The sequence below is a fragment of the Mus caroli genome, chromosome 12, assembly GCF_900094665.2.
Source record: "Mus caroli chromosome 12, CAROLI_EIJ_v1.1, whole genome shotgun sequence".
In the NCBI taxonomy this organism is placed as follows: Eukaryota; Metazoa; Chordata; class Mammalia; order Rodentia; family Muridae; genus Mus; species Mus caroli.
This window is the reverse complement of record NC_034581.1, coordinates 76,692,449-76,710,813: the sequence shown is the minus strand read 5'-3', so window position 1 is coordinate 76,710,813 and position 18,365 is coordinate 76,692,449. Positions and strand designations below refer to the sequence as shown.

The 18,365-nt window shown below is 43.0% G+C and overlaps 1 protein-coding gene across 6 annotated transcripts in view; it reads right to left on the bottom strand.

Annotated features, from left to right (window-relative positions):
* Sipa1l1 (signal induced proliferation associated 1 like 1) overlaps nucleotides 1-18,365 on the bottom strand; it is a 273,590-nt gene that overhangs the window by 156,710 nt on the left and 98,515 nt on the right. The window lies entirely within an intron of this gene.

The following is an 18,365-nucleotide window of genomic DNA, read 5'->3' as shown; positions in this document are numbered from 1 at the left end:
AAAAAAAAAAAAAGACCTACTCCTTAAGAAGAAAGTGAACTGAGTTCCATGAAGGCTTCCGGAGGTACAATAAAGACAGCCTGCCCTGGGATCCCTAGGGAACAAATCACTAGCTTTGGGATGCTCAGGGTCACAAGCAGTGCAATAGCACAGCTCAGCGATGACCCAGCTCCAGGTCACAAGGCTAATGCTTATCATGGTTTCTTAAAGCTCCGCTCAGAAGACTGGCCTTCAGACCTTCTAGAACACCAAGGAGATAAGAATGTATGCTTGGGGCTCTTACGAGCGCCATCTACAAGCAAACCTAAAGTTGTTCAGTTCAACAATGGCCACACAACTCAGCAGCTCTGTCACACTCCCCACTGCAGAGGGTGAGGAAGAAGAACATTCTGAGAAGATGGCCTTGAAACACTCCCCCATGAGTCACCTCCTCCTCCTAAGTCACCAACCTCATCTTTTATACTGCTGGGAAAACACGGTTACGGAACTCTACATTTCTGAACTAATAAAATCAACATTATGTTAACAAATTCTCTCCTGCCTCGGCTCCTTTGAAACTTCAAGGGATTCACACGTGCTCCCATTGGCAAATCCTTTCTGTAGCCAAGTCATTAGGCTGCAAGCAGGAAAATCTAAGCCAGCACACCATCTCTTTGCACTTCAGCCCTGAATACAGTGGCCTGTATTTCTCAAAGGGTCCAAACAAAGACCTTGCTGTCTCTGTTGCAGACCTATGTAGGCTCTGTTGGCTCCTCGCTATCAGACAAGTTTAAACAAGAATGTGCCGACAGACATGGGCCACCAGAGCACAGACAGTCCTTTCTTTTCCTCAGAGTAAGAATAGAACCCAGGTCTCCACTCAAGTTCAGAGGCTCTGTCCCTCCTCTACATCACGTTCTGCCCACACTCAAGGGCACAAGTAAGATGATAATGCAAGACACCAGACAGCCTAAACTGCAGTCAAGGAAGGGCTCTGAAATGCACCCACCCTGTAAGGCAACAGGGGGCGGGTGTGAGGCAGGTAACCAATCCCATCATGCCTTGGAAAACCTCAGTAGAGGGTTGTCACTATCTTCCTGTCAGTTTGTTTGTACTTACCTAAAGCCATGCCTCTTTAAATCTAGTATCAAATCTCAAACTACTGACGGGATCCAGAAGCCCACAGACAATCCAGCAAATCTTCCAAATTTTGAGGCACTGACCTACTGAGAGCACCAACCCAATGCTCATGGTCATAATCTTTCATATACAACCCACTGGGAATGCAGTCTACAAGGCTCTTGCTCACCTTGCTTCTGGCTCATTTGGTTTTTAATAGCAGGGGCTGGAGATCCAGCTCAGAGAGAGCATGCCCAGCATATGTGAGGCCCCCAGCATGATAAAATGTCATCATGCTCCGGTTCTCGTGTGTGCTTACTGCCCCGTCATGTGTAAATAGTTTCATGTGGAGGCAGTCCTATTTGTTTCATGACATTCACCAACCCACACATTCTATGATGATTGCTTGGAAAAATACTATCTTCCCAGAGCTTAGCATGATGCCTAATAAACAAGAGGTTGCAAGAAAAAGCCAAACCAAACTAAACCAAAAGAAAGCTGCCTTCAACTGCCACTCATATTTTAGAGAGCACCCAAAGACAGCGCAGTTTCCAAAAGCCGCAGTCAGTCAGTTCAGAAAAAAAAAAAATCCTACTGAAATGAAAGCGTCACTGGAAAACTAAATCAAGACTGGCAGCCAGACTTCCAGAGCCAACGGCCAACGAGTAGCCGATACCTTCTTTGCAACAGTCAGAAATCCACCAGTATGTGAATTTGGTTTCCTTTAGTTTTTAAACATGGCTGATCCACCTCCTCAAAGGGAAGATTCTGAGGAGTGAGAAGGGGAAAGTACCCGCAATAAGCAACTATAAAACATTAAAGATTGAGATATTAAAGATACCAAGTTATACAATAAACACTTCCATTCCTAGAACCATTCACTGAAAATGTTCTCTATATGATACATACATTAGTATTGGGTAGCTAATACTGAAGGCTACATTTTCTTAAAACAGATTTGGCATTTATGTGATTAATAAAAAAATGGCTATTGCAAACAAGTACTTGGCATTGTCTAAAATAGATATACAACAAATAAGAAAAAATGCAGAACCATCCTCACGGTTTCAGTCAATGTCACTATATGACAATTCAATTCCATGGTGATTTGAAATTATTCCAAAGATGAGTTATATAATCCAAAAGTATCCATAGTAGCTTTATGTCAGAAATATACCAACTACTGTAACAATATGGACAATATTTCCTCTTACAAACAAAATGCACTTAAAACCTCCCTATATTTTTTCTTTTCAATGATACTTGTTATGATGTAAGAAAATAATAACACAGACACAGTAGGGTTACAAAATAACACATGATTTACTGTTGCTGAAATATCAAAGAGATATAATGTCAAACACAAGCATCATTAGAAGGTTTCAGCCTCAAGGGGACTCTTCACCAAGATGAGTGATGACAGTCATTAAAACCAAGAGAAGAATGGTGTCCAGAAACTAATATAAGTATTCCTATATAAACAACCCTGGGGGAAACACACTGGAGAGATGGCTCAACAGGTGAGAGTACCACTGCTCCTCCAGAGGGCCTGAGTTCCATTCCAGCAGGCATGCCGCAGCCCACGACAGCGGGAGCTCAGAGACCCTGACTCCTTTCACTTGTATCTGTATTCATGTGCACATGCCTCACAGAAGCTAAAATATACATACAACTGAAAAGAAAATAATTTAAATGTGGTTTTTTTATTTTACTTTATATGAATGGGTAGGTTTTCTTGTTCTGTTCTGTTCTATATGTATATCTGTGCACAAATGCATGCCTGGCACCCATGAAGGCCAGAAGACAGTGTCAGAGCCTCTGGAAATGGAGTTACAGACGGCTGTCAGGATTCATGAATGCTGGTTATTGAATCTGGATCCTCTGCAAGAGCAGGTGGTACTCTTAACTGCTGAGCCATCTCTCCAGCCCAGTGTTTTTACATTTTTAAGTCATATAATAAAATACTGACTCTAGATTATAATAGTTTTTCCCCCTTAAGTAAAATTAATTCACATATTTGTTTTAAGCTTGGCCATCTTTTCAAGTTCACATAAAATTCAAGCAATGATTCAAATACATCAAAGCAATAGCAATGTGTGTTTATTTATCTGACAACTAAAAGGTCCTCAAGCCCAACCTCTTACACACTGCATTCTATGTCAGGTGCATGACCGTCTGACAGCGGGGGCTTGAGGGAGTCAGCTGCGTGTTGTACTGATGCTCACTGTCACAGGAGCTGGCAGCTGACTTCCAGCCATAGATAGGGAAGAACTGCTCCTCCTCTCACAACCCTTTCTGTGTTAATGCTGCCTCCATTGCCCTCTGAGGGAACTCTCTGGCTTTCCTAAATAAACTAGGAAGCATAGCAGCACAGTGACTTTATCAACGTAAAATTAACCTTCAAATTTTTCCACTATGCTCTCTAATAGCTCTTCATCAAACAAAAAAAAAAATCCAATAAAATTACTGTACAAAAATTAGATTCTGTTCTCTAATGAATTAAAAAGCCAACATACATTCAAGATATTGAGTCCCAAGTCCTACGTCCCAAGTCCCAAGTCCCAAGTCGGATGGTTTCACATGGGTTCAAACAATCTCAAGTGCTCACTGCCTTTGAAAGTCTAATACAGACCTATAGAAAGTGAATTCAGATATTAGACCCTCAGGCCCTAGTATGTCATATCTGCTTTCTAAAGGCAATGGCTATTTTTAAACTAATGTAAGTTAGGCTCTAAATTTACCCTTTATTTAAATTATTATCTGGTGAAGAACGTCTCGCCAGGCTTTTAAGCAATTACGTTGCTTGAACAAAGCCTTAGTGACACTGGTTTTATATACAACAGACAAAGCCTTCTTCTTCTTGGAACTGGCGTCCATAAGGCAGAGAGGCAGCTGGGAAGACAGAGCATCCTGCAGCTGAGGGTCCTGGAATGTCTTTTACATAACTGATACAAGGGGCCTTTCTTCACATGAGGGTGGTTTGGAGAAACTCATTTCCGACCGCTCAGCACACCAGAATGAAGTCATAAGTGTCTCGGTACTGTGCAGAGCACATGGATACCCCAAAAGTATGCCAACAAAAACCTATTTAGGCTGCCTCACAGGAACTGCTCTCCCCAGAGTACAAGTTCACAGGACCACCCTGACCTACAGAAGAGCCCCACACACAATGGAGACAGAGTTTCTTATGACCTCTATTCAGAGGTAAGAGATGAAACACGCCATGAATTCTCCATTACACATCTGCTAAGTAATTATGCCTGGGATTGATATGACCTTGGAAACTTTTAATCACCCTCAAGTTCTAAGAAGCCTAAACGTTCTGGGAATACCTTTTTTTTTTATTTATTTTATTATTTGAAGAGACACAGAAAGACTGACTCTCCTTGTGTAGCCTAGGCTGGCTGAGTATTCACCATACTCCTGCTTTATCCAGCACATGCTAGGATTACAGACTTGCACCAACTATCTCATCTAGCTCTTGGTTCTCAACATGGTTTTCCAATAGTACAATTATACAGACTTTAACATACCTGTCAGGAAAATCACCACAGAACAAAGATTAAAAGTGGAAAAGAAAAATCACTCTCTCACACACACACACACACACACACACACACACACACGCACACACACACACCTCTGAGAAAAGCCCATAAATACACTATACAGTGGTCCTAGAAGCTGAAATAACAGTGACTCGGCAAAACTATTTAAGTCAATTTGATTAGTCTAGTCATGAGCACGTTAAAAAAGCCCCTTGTCTCTCACCCTGTAAGTCTGCCTTACTGCATGGACTTAAAGATACGCTAAGGTGATTTTCCAGGTACCTGAGAGAGAGCACCCTGATTTTAAGACTAAAAACTGACAGTTTGCCAGGTGTGGTGGTGGCACACACATGTAATCCCAGCACTGAGAGGCTGAGGCAGGAGGAGCTTGGATTCAAGTCAAAGCAAAACCCTGTCTGTCTCACAGGCCAAGGGGACAATGTGGCTACCTAGTGGAGCACTTACAGTCTGATCCCCAGCAATGCAAAAGCAAAAGCAAACCTTTTGCCCCTTTAGACCATAACACAGCATCGGCACCAAATGCCTGGATTCTCCATGACCAGTGTGTTCACTCACTCACTCGCACACTCACTAAATGTTGAGTGTGCAAGTGAGAGGAACTGAGACCCACTGTTTACCCAATACCCACTCTCCTCCTTCCTTCTGCTGCCAAATGAGCTAACAGCTAGTGTACAGGAAGCAAGGCACCTGGCTTTATAAGGCCCTGCGGGGCTTTCCTTGAAGCTACATGCATGAGTCAACAGTAAGACCTGGCTAGTGAAACTCACGTATCTTAGGAGAGGTGGCTTATAGGAAAGGGCTGCGCAGAGTCCACTCTTTGTTCTCTCCACTTTAGAATGTAAAGTGACACTGTGGTAGCCTGTACTGTGTAAACACCTAACATCAATGCCAACACATGCAAAGCAGCCTGGAGCCAGTGCTTCCTGCCGTTGTAAGACCTTGGCACTGCCTCTGAAGCAGCTTTGCCTTCAAATCTCCTGTACAGTTTTGAGAGAACAACACTACTTGCCAGGAGAGAACTTAATGTTTGTAAGAAGACACAAGGCCTCCTATGTCAATCTTCTCTCCTCATCTCCATCCATCACTTCAGCACTTAGACACTGAGGATGGGGTGTGCAGGAGGGCATCTGTCCCCACCCCAACTCTGGAAAAACTTAAAGGCAAAGCCTACTCCCGCTTACTCCATAGCTCTGAAGCCCAGCTCCAGCAACCAGCAAGAATTATTCCATAAAGAACCTGGAGAAAGTGAATACTGAGCCACTCAACAGTCTTCCAGTCAGAGATGAAGGCCACTACACCAATGCAGTGTGTCCTGCAGTGTGTACGAGCTCCAGGCTCCTTCTCTGTTAGCAAGAAGCACAAGTGGAAAACTGACTCTCTCTATCCCAGTATCTATGCAGCTCACTGCCTTATGTCCAAAGGGCATAGAACAAAGTGGATACTAGAAAGCCAGTCTCTCTCTCCTCTTCTGCTCACCCATCTACTCACTGCACATATGGTATACATGGGAACTACCAAGAATCACTACTCCGACAGTGTAGCAATGTCAGGCTGTGTCAAGGCCCATGGCACTAATGTAACTACAGTGCAGTATGAAGAATGATGGATATACAAACATCCTTCCTGAATGGAGGCAGCCACAGTCTGGAATGTTCCTCATAGACTAGCTCATTCATTCACATGAACCCTCTGCTTTCTCTCCAGGATGCAATAAACCAGAGAATCAGAGAAGCCAGAGAACACTGGTGACAGCACCTGCTAGCCCACAGAGCCAGTGGCAAGGAAGTGATGTGATGAAAGACTGCACCACAGCAAAAGGGCTAAGAGACAAAGAGAAAGCTCAAGGCCCAACAAGAGAAGACAACGGGCAGACCTTTCCATTCAGACAGCTACCAGGCAGAAAAACTGGAGGCAAAACAGACAACAGTGCTCATCAATAGTGCCCCGAGCATGCAGATAAGCCTTGTGTGATGCAGCGGGAGCTACATTTGCTAAAGGAGAGGCTTAGCAAGACAGGCTTGTCAGAAATGAGCCCAAATGTGGAGGAACCCTTGCCACACTATAGCAATCCTATTCTAAGTCTATAGCACCAATACTGTCTTAATAAAGTATTTACTCACGAAGAATAATGGTGCATTAAAATTTCTTTGCAAAAGAATAGAAATTCACTGGGGGAAGAGAATCACACCCCCCCCAAGCTAAAATGTTGCTTTTAAAATTCCCCTATATCACTGGGCACAAGAGTGCATGCCTTTAACTCCCATCAATTAGGAGGCAAGAGCAGGCAGATCTCAGTGACTTCTAGGGCCAGCCTGGCCTACATAATGAGACCCTGTCTGGGGAAGTGAGGAGGGAGGAAGGAGGGAGGGAAGGAGAAGGGAGGGAGGGAGGAGGGAGGAGGGAGGGAGGGGGAAGAAGAGGAGGAGGAGGAAGAGGAGGAGGAGGAGGAGGAGGAGAAGACAACGACAATAATGACGACAACGATGAGGAGGATGACGATGACGACAACGACGTTAATTCTGTAAATAACAGTTACCTCTAAATTTTGGGAAGGCTGCTAGGCAGATTCATGGCTTAAAAATAAGTCTGTGTTTGATGGCAGAGAGTCAGTATTTCAAGTCTTTTGTAATAGAAATGTTATTTGGGCTGGCTACATGCCCACTCAAACGTTACATTTGAGCCTCTTAAGTAAGGGATGGCCAAAGAGTTTCAAGTAAATGGGTAAGAATTTCAGAGCAGCCCTTCCACCCCTGGTCCTGGCTCTGCTCTTGCAGACATCAAGGCTGGAACTCCAACAGCGTCCTCACACTAGGGATGCTGGCGGCCGGAGTCCCTCTCTAGAGATCCCAACAGACATTTAATTTGTACAACTCAAGCCCTGTGCAAACAGATGCCTGTTCCACTGGTCACCCACAAGCTTCACTGCACGTATTAAAGAACAGTTCAAAGTGCTCAGAACGCTTGGCAAAATCCAGTTTCAAACACAGAAGCAACATTAGCACCTAGGTCCTGACTGGGTCTTTTTCTGTCATACATCCATTTGTGATTACTAAGTAGCCTTTGAAATCACAATATGGTCTGTAGTGTTTTCTGTAGACTGGAAACAAATGATCCAGTCTGGAAAGTAACCCGGGAAAGGAGGAGAGTACCACAGATCCCCAGAGAGCTAGGGAGGGCACAGGGGGAAGAGGACAGTTAAACACCAACAGCACGGGAAGACAGGCTAGTTACACAGGCTTCTTCCTGGTTTACAAGGTAGTCAACAGTCTAAAATCTGGTTGCTACTGTCTGCCTTCTATCATATGATCAGAGATCTAAACACAACAGTATTCTTAGAAGTCACAGCTTGTGTGAACTGTATCCCTCACACAAGCTATGGCTGCTCTAGAACAAATCAACTGACTCAGTGAGACATGGTTTTCCTTTGTTTCTTTCCAAAAATATCCATTCTATCCCTTACCCCATAGAATCAAGCATCCTGGTGCTGCTTATGGCTATGAGAATTATAATTCCTAGATATCATGCAGAGTTGGAGGAGGGACTCCTGCCTCTGGGTAGAATCAGACATTCACAGACTGAAGAAAAAAATTCAGAAACACCTCCACTGTAACTCAAGGTACAGAGGCATTGTTTATAGCTATGGACAAAATCCAAGTGGAAATGCTATAAGAAAGCAGTTCTATTTCTATTTTGACTCCAAAAAAAAAATTGTTCCTCTCTGCTTCAAATACTGCTACACACTAACAAGCCTGCCATCAAAGCCTCGAACGGCAAAGCAATGGGACAGCAAAGTGCTCTGCTAAAAAGAAACTCATACCCGACCCCAGCCCATTACAAGCCCCAGTGGCTGACAAGTGCTGCCCCCTGTCCTGCTACTGCTGCAAAGTCCAGGCTAACCTAGAAAGAAGCAACAGTTTAACACAGGAAAGGTATGCTGTAACTGTTAATCTGCCGCTTGTTACTAATAAGATTTCAAGTATTTAACGAGTATTTGCCTGTCAAAGATTATGTAAAAAGAATTAAAAACAAATAAAAAGATATCATCACACAATTTCTGAGTAACCGAGGAAGTCTCCTGACTTCTGCCTTCAAAGTGTACTACCTCTCAAACTGCAGCCTCGGGGATGCAGTCTGTGAGGCCACACTAAGGCACAGGTTCTGTACAGGGCCTGAGGTGCACAGACGGTGGACAACACAAGCCCCTGACTGTGAGGGGGCAGACTTTCAGAGGCACCAAGGTCAATGCAGGGAGAGACAATAACACGGCTGCCCAGACTGGCACAATTCCCATCACAGTACCTGAGGTCATGAAGCTGACCTGTAGGTGAGAAGCCCTGGAAGCACTTTAAGCGAGAGAAGAGCATAGCTAGACATACTTTCTCTTGGGTACTTTCTCTTGGGAACTCTGGCTGTGATGTTGAAATTAGCTGAACGATGGGACAGGTTACTAACACTGCGTCCTGGAAAGCCAAGTCAGACCACAGCAAAGATGGAACTCCCATCTCAGGTGCTCTCTGGCTGCTACAACTGTAATTAGGCAGGGTCTCCTTGATTTCCATAGACTTCTGCACAGATACAACCTCCCAGTAGCTGCCAATGACTTCAGCAGAATAGAATCAAATGTTCCATTTATAAATTTGTACAAAGCATAAACATAAACAGTGAACTGGGAGGCATTTTCATTAAGAATTACAGTGATTTCATCCTGAAATACTAAAATGCTTGCTAAACACAACCAGTCTCACACGCAAATGCTTTATATAACCAATTGTTATGCACAAACAGTACTTACACAATTCCTGTCTAAAAGAAATATTTAGGCTTATATGAAGAGTACTTCAGCTCATGCCTATAACCCCAGTGTTGATGAAGGAGGCAAGAGTTGTGGGCTTAAAGCTTAATCTCTCTGGACTACAGAGAGATTTCAAAGTCATCATGGATTACTGTATAAGATATTGTTTCAAAGTTATTTAATAACTAAATAATTCTAATAGTCTTTACCTTTTAGGCACTTTTAAGAGTTTTACCCCAAACACTATGGTATGTCACTGGCCAACAACTTTGCAGTCACTTGTTCTATGGCCAGAGTGAAAGATCTTATCTGTGCTTTGCCAACAGTTGTGTTTGTCAAAACGAATACCACACAAGTTGTCTGGGATGGTTCTGAGTTGGTTACTTCCTAGACAGTCACAGAGGAGACTGTATAAACGTGAGGTTGGAGGCACAAATATCCATCTGCACAGGATGCTAGCACCATTCTTTAATTCCTCTGGGGTCCTACTCTCTTACAAGTATCAAATCTCTGACTACCATGAATTAGGTGAGAGGAAAAAAGATGGAGAGGAGGAGCCATGTCATATAAACCAAACAAGAAACCCTCGTCCCACCAGACCTGGAGAAGAGAGGACGTTAACCCCATCAGGACCTGAGCTGTCCCTATGGAAACAGGCAAAGTCCTCCTTTTCTGAGTCCAGTCCTATCCAAGCCTTCCTTTGGATTTGATCCCCTGGTACTGGATTCATAAGACTCCCTTCAACCAATGCTACTAAAGTAATGCTTTTGATTACTTATATCAAACAGACATGAGATAAGCTAAGAGAAGAAATGTTCACAGGATAATAAATCCTAAAACTGAGGCTTTCCTTACCACCCTGGTCTGGTTCAAAATGAGTAATCATGAAATCCAACACTTATTTTTTTTTTCCAGCTTTGACATACATGGTCACAATATAATTCAGCTATATTTCTAATGCAAAACTAATATTTACTACTGTCTTAGGGTTTCTATTGCTGCACAAACATCATGACCAAGAAGCAAATTGGGGAGGAAAGGGTTTATTTGGCTTACACTTCCATACTGCTATTCATCACCAAAGAAGTCAGGACTAGAACTCAAGCAGGTCAGGAGATGCAGAGGCCATGGAGGGATATTCTTTACTGGCTTGCTTCCCCTGGCTTGCTCAGCCTGCTCTCTTATAGAACCAAGACTACCAGCCCAGAGATGGTCCCACCCACAAGGGGCCTTTCCCCCTGGATCACTAATTGAGAAAATGCCTTACAGTAGGATCTCATGGAGACACTTCCCCAACTGAAGCTCCTTTCTCTGTGATAACTCCAGCTGTGTCAAGTTGACACAAAACTAGCCAGTACAACTACTTAGTGTTATCTTTATAATTTCTTCACTTTCAGAATTTAACTCAATTCAACTGCAGAAGGTTTTCCAGTGGGTTCTGTGTGGTTTTGATTTTTGATGGTTTTTAGTTCGTTTGTTGTGCTGGGTGGGTATCAAACCTAGAGAGCTGTCTAGGGTGGGCTTTCTGTTACTGTGACAAAATACAGTGAAAAACAGCAACTTGGGAAGGAACAGGTTTATTCCGTCTTAGAACTCTCAGGTCCCATTCTGTCACTCTAGAAGGCAGGACAGATACTCAAGGCAAAAACTGAATCAAAAGCCATGGAGGTGTGCTGCTTATTGGCTTGCTCTTCATGGCTTTCTCAACCTTTCTTGTACAACTTGGAACCATTGGCACAAAGGTGGCATCACTCACGATGAGCTGGGCCCCCCCACATCAATCAGTTTTCAAAAAAACTCCCAACTTTCCTATATTTGAATCTTATATAAAGGCATCTTCTCAACTGAGACCCCTCTGCACAGATGGCTTTAGCTTGTATCAAGTGACAAAACCTAGCCAGCACACTAGGCTAGCATCCTGACACTAAGCTATATACCACAGCTATCACATGGGAAATGATAGGCTGACCAGGTAAGAGCAGAATGTCCAGAGGCAGACTACTCAACCTCTAACCCCATTTCTGCCTTCTTTGGCATCACGTGCTCCCAACTGATCAGGCCAGTCTGAGGAGGTTCTTGTCCACACATTAAGAGACAAGCATGCAAGGCACTTGGCAGAGGATGCTGGCTTGTATCCCACAAGGGTTCCTACAATTAGTGTTAAATAACAAAAGCACACAGCAAAAACAGGAATGCAAGTAATCACTGTGTGGCATCTCTAAAGATAGCAGGACCAGCAGCCATCTTTAGCTTTACATTTTACTCTCGTTTTTTATTTAAAAGCTGAGTGAGTTATTCTTAATTACCTTATATTAGGCCTTCCCAGTTGTCTGTTGCTATTCCCTGCTGTGACTCCATTAACACGGCCTCCTGAGGTTGAGTTCAAGAGATTTATGATCAACTACATAAAATTCCCTCCATACTGATTTTAATGGCTTTCTACTCATAAACAATAACCTGAAATAAATTGGTTAATTTCTAGACCATGGAGCTGGTTCCACTAGGAATTCGCAGAACTGTCACTGTTTTCCACCAGGTGTGGATAATAATATTATCTCACAACTTTTACAAGTTGTTAGAAAATGAAGAGGCTCGTGAACACCCTCTCCTTTCTGATCTCCCCATAGTCTCAAATTCCCCTTTTGGCTTTGACAAAGGGGTTAGAAGACAGATCAATTCATGTCACAGAAGGAACTCAACTAGACACTTAAGTATCAGAAACCAAGCCAGCGATAATGTGACAAGAGATGGGAACAGAACAGGGAGGACGGAACATTCCAGACACCTTTCTCACCAAAAGTCAGACATGAGAACAGCACTCACGAATGGCTGCCTTACACTATCCTCCCAACTGTCATCAGGAAGAAGACAAGAGCCACAGCGATTTCACAGCTCTGGCAACTTCCCACATGGCTCGAGTCTTGGACAATGCAGTCAACACAGGACTAAGTCTGTGAAACAGCTCTGAACAGAGAGCCTATTATTTCAAGGTATCTGCCACTCACCACAAGCACAACTCTAAATTTGTATTTAACCATGATAAGCACTGATTCCAGGGCAAGATCAAACAGCCACACATAGTCCCGTTCCTCCCTAGGCAGTTGCAACCACACCATAACTCACAAAGCAGCTTGTTTTTTCCCGACATTTTCTTTCTTTTTCTTTTTTAATTTTTCTAGACAGGGTTTCTCTGTGTAGCCCTGGCTGTCCTGGAACGTGCTCTGTCGACCAGGCTGGCCTCAAACTCAGAGATTCTCCTGGCTCTACCTGGGATTAAAGGTGTGCGCCAACACCACCCAGCTTGAAGCAGCTTCTTGAAGGCTCTGCAAAACACTGCAGCGGGCTCAATAGACACAAAGGCTAAAAGTGCAGGGAATGCAAGAGAAGCAGGAGCCCCACCATGCCCTGTAGATGACTGCAACTCTGATATGAGGCCTGGCCCAGACAGGAGGCCAGAGTGAGCAAATCAATTCTCTGAGCTCTGGCTGTGGAGCTAAGGAGGGGATTGCCACCACCCAGGTTTCTTCTTTTCTTTTCTTTTTTTCAGTTTGATTGTAATGGGGAAATACTTTTATTGTCTTATATTTCCATTATGCTGGTTCTTTTTTAAATTCAAATCATTGGTTTTTATTATTATTATTTTACTTATTCACTTCACATCCCACTCACTGCCCCCTCCCAGTCAACCCCTTTCTATAATACCTCAGTCCACACCCCTCCCCTTCTCCTCTGAACAGGTAAGGCCACCCCCTCCCCCTCCCCCACCTGCATATCCTCCCACCCTGGTACATCAAGTCTCTGTGACACTAGGCACATCCTCTCCCACCAAGGCCAGACAAGGCAGCCCAGCTAGAAGAGCATATCCCATGTCCAGACTTTTGGGATAGCCCAGGGTCTAAGCTCTGGCTGGAGAGCTAAGGAGGAGATTTCCATGGCCTAAGTTTCCTCTCCTTTTTCTTCTCTTCCCGGGCTGAGGCACTCTCAAAGCAAGGCGCGCAGGGACAATGCTCATCCATAGGTCTACGGAACAGAAACTTTTTCTCTGACACCCAAACAGGGGTAAACCATCTGTTGGCTTTTTCCTTGGCCTTCTTTCTACTCCTCCACCCAGAATTGAGCAGTCAAGGAAAATACCCTGTCCCGTTTTAAGTCCCATGTTTGTGGCTGGAAAACAGGCAAAGGAGCCCCCTAGTGAGAAAGAGAATACAAAAGAAACCAACCAACACCAGAGCATTAATTGACTTCCAGTGAATTTAACAGCAGTGGATTGAAAATATATGTCCCTTCTAGGCTCAAATGCGTTAACTCTTGGTCCCCACCAGGTGCCACTGCTTTGGAAAGGTGTGGAACCTTTATGAAGGGGAGCCTCCCTGGAGCATCAGACCACTGGGAAAGGCAGGCCACCAGTTGTCAGAGCCCAGTCTTACTTCCTGTCAGCCTGTTCCCCCAGAAAGTGAGACTCCTGCTGTGACATTCCTGCTGCCACACCTTCTGCAGGGCAGCACACTGCATCCTCTCAAAGAGCCAAAGAAACACTTCTTTCCTTAGGTTGCTCTCCTCACTCATTTTGCCCAGTAACAAAACGAAACAAAAGGTAACTCTTAGAGATTAAAAGGCAATTCAAGAAAAAAAAAAATCTTTTCAACAAATGATGAAAGATGAAAAAGGAGCCTTTATCTTATGTCAATATTAAAAACAAAATAAGACATTATTTACACCAAGTTATATGCTATTAAAAAACTATTAAGAGTTTCTGAAGAAAATATAAAGGCAAACTTTCATATCCTTGGAATAATAAGCCAAAGTTTCTAGAAATGTATTCCCAAAGCGTAACTAATTTTTAAAGAAGACAAATCATAATTCTTCAAAATTAAAACTTGCTTCTCTCAAAAAGACACTATTAAGATTATGCAAAATTGTAGCTGGCTGTGGCTTTAGTTTTATAATTACACTTATAAATTATAAGCACACCTTTAATCCTAGCTCTTAGGAAGCAGAACTCTAAATCTGAGGTCAGCCTGTTCTACATGGTGAGTTCCAGGCCAGCCAGAACTACATAATTAGACTATTTGTAAAAAAATTTAAAAATTTTTTTAAAAACCAGCCCCCAAAAGAGTTTGCAAAAATAAACACTAGAGACATGGCTCAGCGGTTAAGAACACTGATTGATCTTCTGGAGGTCCTGAGTTCAATTCCCAGTAACCACAAGGTGGCTCACAACCATCTGTAATGAGATCTGATGTCCTCTTCTGCAACTGTGTGCTCTCATATATTAAGTAAATAAATAAATATTTTTAAATAAATAAATACACTAGAAAAAATTTTTGCAAAACAGATATACAATAAAGCACTCAGAATTTGTTTTTAAGAGTCCTCTGATAGCAACTTATATAGCAACCTCTGTATAAGTGAAACAAACACTGTACTGACTTTTAATACAAAAACGGATTTCTAGGGTTAATGGGAAATGTACTACAAAGCGTTATGTGAGCAAAACTGACTAATGAAATACTTTAAAAGTTACCTTCAGATCATTTTTTTGTTTTGTTTTGTTTTTTAAAAAACAGAGCTAGTTGCTCATCTACAAAATCAAGGTGCTAAACAACAATCCCTAACCCTAGCCCTAGCCCTAGCCCTAACCCTTAATCCTACCCTAGCCCTAACCCTAACTCTAACCTTACCTTACTCCGCCTCCTGGACCCAGGTTCCTAGCTTGTGAGATGCTGGTGTTACAAGCAGGAAACCAGATGCAGTAGCTCAGAGTCATCCCTCTCTGTCCACCTTTGTCTCCAGGGACTTTACAGAACTCCTTTGCTTCCCCAACAGGGACAAGCACACCATGCTGACTGCCTCCAAAGTGGGTCAGAAACCAACTCACATTTCTACAGTACTCACAGTAGATCTGATGTTCTCAACCCCATGAAGAGACTAGAGAGAGAGCTTGCAACTCCACCTATACTTCCAATTCCACAAAAGCCTTCCACTCCTGTAAAATACTCACTACTCAACTAATATTTACTTTTTCAAGCAAAAACCAGTATAGATGCTTCCCTCAGATTGCCTTCAGTCTACTCTTCCACCTTTTCAAGGACACACACACCCCTGCAGGAAATACCCACTGATGTGTGATTTTGCAAAGCACTTAATAAATTTTTTATTGTAATGGAGCAGCTATGAGTAGCTCTATTTTTCTCCCTTTGTTTTCTCTTCCAAAGGTTTCCAGTACCAGAACCTAAGGGCATGGAGAACTCTCCCTGCCTTCCTTTTCTTCTGACCATGGCTACTGGGCTCTAAGGAAAAGTCTACATTTTGAAAAAAGACTACTGGGTTTCCCAGCATTACTACCAATCACCTGCTGGGAAATGGGTACATAATACACTAAAATTTTACAAAAATAACAAAATGATTCCTTAACAAATATAAGAGCTGGGTTGAAGTGGGAGTGGCTGCTTCTCGGTAGGGACCCTGCTGAAGAACTGCACAGGGCCAGGTAAGTAATTCACAGCCCTGCTCTGAATAGAGCAAGCCAAGCCTAACCACACGCTACCCTGCTCTCCAGAGGGACTGGGGTTCCTTAAAGGATGCTCCTTAAAGGTTGTGCCTTCCTCCAGCCTAGCAGATAAAAAAGAGTAAACTACTCTACCACAAGTCTCTATTTTCTATCTCAGCTACCCAGAGTGCCCACCACTCTGGGCGACTTCACCAACTAAGTGGTTATTCTACAAAGGAATGGATTTCCTCTTTTCTTTTATTTTTTTAAGGGGGTGAGGGATGGAGGTGCCTCAGACTCAGAAGATGTCAGTTCCCTTGGGGCTGCAGTTACAGGTGGTATGAGCTGTTCATATGTTTGGAAAATGAATTCAGGTCCTTTACAAGAGTAGCAAATGTTCTTAACTACTGAACCATCATCTCTATGCCCAGCACTAGATTTTCTTAGACTGAATTTACTTTCTGGTTAACTTTGTGGCTCATATAAGCTTATCCTGGGAAAAGGCTCAGCTCTGCCAAATTTTTACAACTCATTTGTGTTTGCATTATTGGCATTATGTTCACTGCGTGGTCCTCCTTTATGGCTTTAAATAAAGCTGGTTAACACAATCTTCAAGTCTGCATGGGATTGTATGGGTGGCATGTTACAGTGGACAGAAAGCAACCCAGGAAATGAAGGACCCTTGGCACAGGACAGCCCACACACACTTGCCTGTGCAGCCATGCTCCAGCCACAAGCCCTGATTTCTGGCCCAGGCACAGCAGGTGCAATTCTAATATTAAAGACAGACAGTTCCTGGCCTTTCAGAGTTTGACTTACAATGACACCAAACATGACCAGAACTCAGTAGAACTGTCCTTTTCACTCCGGTTGTGGTCAAGGCTTTCGTTCATGGATGATGCTCATGGGCAACAGGTGGGCTAATCTGTCACTAGGCTGGTGAATAAGGGTATGTTGGCTTGCCCTGGGTTTGTCATGAGGTAGAGGGGCTCCTCTGTCAGTCAGGTTGCTCTCATTCCTCAGAACCGTTTGACGCTCTATTTTATTTTAATCCTCAGTCCAGTAAGTGTGCTTATTCTGAAAAGCAGCTCTGACAGAATTTCTGACCTCAAGCATCTTCCCCTCCCTTCATGCTGGCCACACACCCCCAGCTCCTCAGCGCTTCCAAAGCACTATTCAGGAAGGCACTCCTAGAATTATCACCTTGTATGTGACAGATTGCCACAAGCACCCCTCAGCTCCTGCTATCTTCTTCCCATACCTACTTCACTTTTTAAAAAAGTAATGCAAGAATAAGAAGAGGAGAATCAGAAAGCTGGGGACAAACAAGTCCTTCTGAGACTATCTCTAAAATGTGCACATTTCTACTTCACTCTTGGTTATGATCAACATTGATAACCACTATTATTAGCAGTGACCAATGAGATTATTAAATAATCAACGGAAATTTGACTAAAAAAATTTACTTCTAGGGCCAGGCGTGGTGGCGCACACCTTTAATCCCAGCACTCGGGAGGCAGAGGCAGGCGGATTTCTGAGTTTGAGGCCAGCCTGGTCTACAAATTGAGTTCCAGGACAGCCAGGGCTACACAGAGAAACCCTGTCTCGAAGAAAAAACAAAAAACAAAAAACAAAAAAACTTACTTCTATACTTAAAAGTGATTACTATATACATTATAAACTGTAATCAACCTTACAATATAAAGGAAAAAAGTATTTTGTTTATACATTTAATTAAAGATAATTGTGTTTATATATTTAATTACAAATAATTGCAAAGGCTAAAAGTAATTCATTCTGTTTTCATTCTTATTGCCTTAGTAAACAACTCTAGGAACCTCAACCTTCAACAACAATCTAATACAAAAGCCTCTTTTTAACATTTTCAATCATCCATTAGTGTAACAAAGACAATGATATCATTAGAAACAGAACACCCACTTAAACTGGAGATTAGAACATTTAAAACAGGAACCACAGCCAGGTATGGCCTACAGCATTAGTTCCAGAACTCAGAGGCAGAAGCTGGTGGATCTCTGTGATTCGGGGCCAACCTGGTCTACACAGTGAGTTCCAGGACAACCAGGGCCACACAGAATCAACCAGCAACAGAAATTAATGCTGGCCTAAGTGTAGACATTGAAATAGCAATGAAGAGAACCACTAGTCTTGTGTGACAATTAGAAATGTTGTCCCAGGGGCTGGAGAGATGGCTCAGCAGTTAAGAGCACTGACTGCTCTTCAGAGGTCTTGAGTTCAATTCCCAGCAACCACATGGTGGCTCACAGCCATCTGTAATGAGATACCCTCTTCTAGTATGTCTGAAGACAGCGACAGTTATAATAAATAAATAATAATCTTAAAAAAAAAAAAAGAAAGAAAGAAATGACCCAGAAAGACGAGAAAGCATTCCTGT